Here is a 4307-nt window from a genome sequence, read left to right as displayed (position 1 = left end):
CATACATTTCCCACATTATTCTCTACCAAAACCCTGTGTGTTACCTAATGCAAAGTCCATACTCTCCCTGAAATCCTCATATGTGTCAAGCAGTGGCAACTTAAGGCAGTTGATGCAAGTGTTTGCCATAGGTAAATGGCGTCTGGTGCTGATGGACTGATCATGCAGAAAATCAATTGATGGTTGAGGAGAGAAGCCAACTGGAGGGATGACATTTGCACCCGTTGCAAAGGCTAGGATTTTACCTAGCTTTGAGGGTCCCACTTGCTCTAACAAACAGAAAAAACAAGAAGAAGAAAAAACATGACAATTTACAGCGATTAGAAAGCTCCAAAAGACCACCTGTGGACCACCTGAAACATCAGAATATCTTGAACCAGAAGATCTTTGTCGTCAATGCATTTCAATGGCCTGAGACACCCAGCATTTGCCAGGTAATCTTGCAGTGGTTCAGTGGCGTCAATTAGGTCATCCAAAGATGTACATTCCGACACCTAGAAACACCACACAATAGAAAGAGGGAATCAATAAACTAAAGCATAGTTCGGCAACAAGAATGCAAACAGTATGTGTGATTAATCAGCAGCCAGCTGCTGCTACTAGAAAACATCACCACTAAGGCTGACCCCAAAAATTCGAAGCTTCATTCGATGGCACGGGATTTGATTGTGAAAAAAAAAAAAAAGTTGAAGCTTTTTTTCCCCATTTTTTGGGGGGAGGCCTTAAACACAACACTAACCTCATCAACGAGCCACGAGCGCACTCAGAGCCACTCTGAGTCTGGTGTCAGAGACACTTCTGATACTCTGAGTTGCGCATCTGTTTGATTGTGCTGCAGTGTGCGCCGAGGGTTTTAATTTAAGGTGCTCACAGACTTGGGCGCACTAAAGGCGGAACAGACTCCGCGAGGAATGTCCGCAGTCATTTGGGCTTCCATAGTTGAGCGCACCTTCGCGTTGTAGTTTCCTGTAAAAATGTCTGTGAAACACTACATTGCCCCCAATTCTTGCATGTTTCTGTCATGGCGATGTGAAAAATACATGCCGAGCAGTCTTTTGAGTGACACTGGTGCGCGGAGCGGAGTCCACGTGGTCATAAAATCTGAGCTTTGCGTGCACAGGGCTTGCGGACATCCGTTTTTAGTCTGCGCGGACCTCCGTGGAGTCCGGTAGCACTCTGTCTACTGTAATGCAGTAAAAATGAAGTTGTTAAGCTGAACCATACTGGTTCAGTTTAACAATAAAGAATGCTCTTCAACATTCAATGCTGAACTGCTATCAAGTAAAAGTTCATATTATCTTGCTCACTTTGCCAATCATATGTCATTTGTCTCAGAGGCGTGCATGTAGAGGCCTGTATGCATGTTGATAATCTGTGTTCAAATTATTAACATTAAAATAAGTTTGTATTTGTTCAAAAATAATTCCATTTCCTAAAGCTGTTAACAAACCTATGCAGCGGCTATTTGTATGAGAAAATGATGCAGCTGGATTTTTTGAAAGTGGAATAACTTTTGCTATCTTCCATGCCAGTGGACAAATACCTTTTTCAATACTCAAATTAATATTATGACAGACAGGAACAGCAATTAAATTGGCAACAATTCTAGATTATTTACACCTGGTGGTCTGCCCCTGCATTTATTAAGCAGACACTCAACATCTGTAATTCTAACTCAAATTGTTTACCTTATCAGGAAATGAATCATTAAAATAAACAGCAATTTGTACTGGTTTCATGATTGAAATGAATGAGGAGGACAAATTAATAGAAACTGTCAGAATATCATAATACAGTTCACTAGCAGTACAAACTACCTTCTCCAAAATGATCACAGTTGAATCAACACCTCTTTAAAACAGTTTGAACAAAAACTGAACATTAAAACCTTCATGAATGTAAGTTTTATTGCAGGCTAGGTTGATTAGACTACATTAGATTTAGCTAGGTAAACCTAATAAACCGGCAACTGAGTGTATATTTACAATGTATTTACCTTTTTAACCTTCTCATAGAGTTCTGTATCAGCAATGTCTTCCAAGACAGGCTTTGAGGAATTGGCACCAACTAGACGAGAATACAGTGTTGGTGCAATGAATCCTGGTGGAGGACCCCCATGGACAAGACTTGCAGCAATGGCCCGGCCAGCGATAAAATATCGATCTTCTCTTAAAGCTGAAGCAAACATGGGATGGAAGACAAAACACAAGATATAATGGACGGCACAAAACCTAGGACAAAACTAGGACTGGGAAAAGGGATATTGTAAAAAAAGTCAATACACTGGAACCAAAAATATGGCATATGCCTGAACTGTCCAAAGCCAAGTTCAACTTGCCGTCTCTTCCTTCAAACATTGGTGACAGTGCCAGAGCTTCCATGAGCAACCGTAAAAATTCTCTCCAAGGGCCACCAAGGTCCACAGCCTCTTCATCCATTCCCAAGTCATCTGAAAACTTGATACACATCTGGTACCTGGGATTATAGGACATTCGTCTGAAGCCCCGCACAGCACCATCCAATACTGAAGATCTATTAATGTTGAATCTGCATCTTTGGTTACTGTCAATTTGGGATGCAAGATTGAGGAGCACCTCCTGTGCAGATTTAGTGTTTTGGTGTTGAGATTCCCTGTTGGAACCAAAAAGAAAAAAGTATAAAAATAGAGATAAGGTCATACTTTTTGGACATCATCCTCAATTATATCAAATAAGCATAGGTCATAATTCATCTTTTTAACCATTACTGCTAACTACATTCTAAACCATAATATAGCCCTGGTAGATATAAATGTTGGTGTTTCTATCTTTGTCTATACTTGAGACTTTGTTGAAGATCAGATCACATTTTATTACCAAATCATGCAGAAAACCTGGTTATTCCTCTGACTTTTTCTGCTGTGCATCTGAAATTATTAGGGCTGTACTGAATGCCATTTTTTGGGCTTTGTAGCTTCAGCAACAATTATTTGAATTTATTTGAAATTTCACTCCAGCTTGGGGGGTCCGATAGGAGTGAGAGGTGTGCAGAGCAACAAGAAAGAGGGGGACAATGGCCTGCACTGACTCTACCTTTCTCTCTTCACTCTCCTCACCCCTCTTCCTATTGGACTCTGCTGCCGTGGGAATTTTTTTTTTTTTTTTTTAAAAAATCTGAATGATTTTGCCGTGCGAATAACATGGCACTGAACAAAGCTTCGAAGCTTGGGGTACAGCCCTAGAAATTACTACGCTCATTAAATAATGTCATATCAACCAGTCACTTACGCATGACTCTCAAGACTGGCCATTATAGCCTGGTTTAATTCGTCGTCATCATCAGAAGAAAGGTCGGAGATGGAACCCATGATCGAAAGGTAGGCAGCATAGTCGTCATTGCTAGCTGATGGAGTCTGGTTCACTGTGGCAACACTATCTAAGTCAATGACACTGGTCGCTTGCTGCGTTGCAGAGGGCTGGTTAGCTCTGGCCATGGAATCACTGGTCGCTTGCTGCGTTGCAGAGGGCCGGTTAGCTCTGGCCATGGAATCACTGGTCGCTTGCTGCGTTGCAGAGGGCCGGTTAGCTCTGGCCATGGAATCACTGGTCGCTTGCTGCGTTGCAGAGGGCCGGTTAGCTCTGGCCATGGTATCACTGGTCGCTTGCTGCGTTGCAGAGGGCTGGTTAGCTCTGGCCCTTCTTGTGCAAGGATAACTAGAAATCTGCTGTGTTGATGCAATTTGGTTTCCCCTGGCCCTTGTAGTCATACAGTTACTGGTCCCCACTGGCAGTGGTAGTTCTGTGGTCACTAGAAGCTGATGTAGTGTCAGCCTCCACACAACTGTCCTCTGAATCTGTGCTGTCAAACTAAAACACAACAAAAATGCTGATAAGATGTTGAGGTTAAGCCTATTGGCAAACCATGAGAATTGTATGCTCCAGTTGAGACAGAAACACACTGCTTCACATTATTTTAAATAGCTTACCGGAAATGGAAGATTGCTTGATGGCCTAATGTACACCGCCTTTGATTTGAATACCTTGTGAATCATAAAGGCATTCAGTTCCTGGCCTTCACGCAACTTTGGGGAAACCAGTTTGTTTCCACAGGCCATCAAAAGTTCAATACTGAAAGAAAAAAAAAAAACGCACATTAAGAAATACAATTCAACTTCAAATCCAGCAATCAACTCATTAACTTTCATGTGCAATGTCTTAATATTCCAACAATATAATACCTGACATCCTCAGGAATTCTGTCCTTGAATGCTTCTCTTATCTCTGCAATGACCGTCCTGCAGTCCCACATTTTCCTCATTTCAAAGGCGC

The 4307-nt window shown here is 41.9% G+C and overlaps 1 long non-coding RNA gene across 1 annotated transcript; it reads right to left on the bottom strand.

Annotated features, from left to right (window-relative positions):
* Nucleotides 1–334: 334 nt before the first annotated feature.
* Nucleotides 335–4075, bottom strand: LOC125894726 (uncharacterized). The gene is made up of 4 exons (XR_007450100.1): nt 3965–4075; nt 3267–3845; nt 1997–2631; nt 335–494 (listed from the first exon to the last, which is right to left on the bottom strand). It is a non-coding gene; the product is annotated as an uncharacterized LOC125894726 (long non-coding RNA).
* Between the last annotated feature and the right edge of the window lie 232 nt (nt 4076–4307).

The sequence above is a fragment of the Epinephelus fuscoguttatus genome, linkage group LG9 (genome assembly GCF_011397635.1).
Source record: "Epinephelus fuscoguttatus linkage group LG9, E.fuscoguttatus.final_Chr_v1".
Lineage (NCBI taxonomy): Eukaryota > Metazoa > Chordata > Actinopteri > Perciformes > Serranidae > Epinephelus > Epinephelus fuscoguttatus.
The sequence above is the reverse complement of the archived record's forward strand: the minus strand, read 5'-3'. Positions and strand labels throughout refer to the sequence as shown.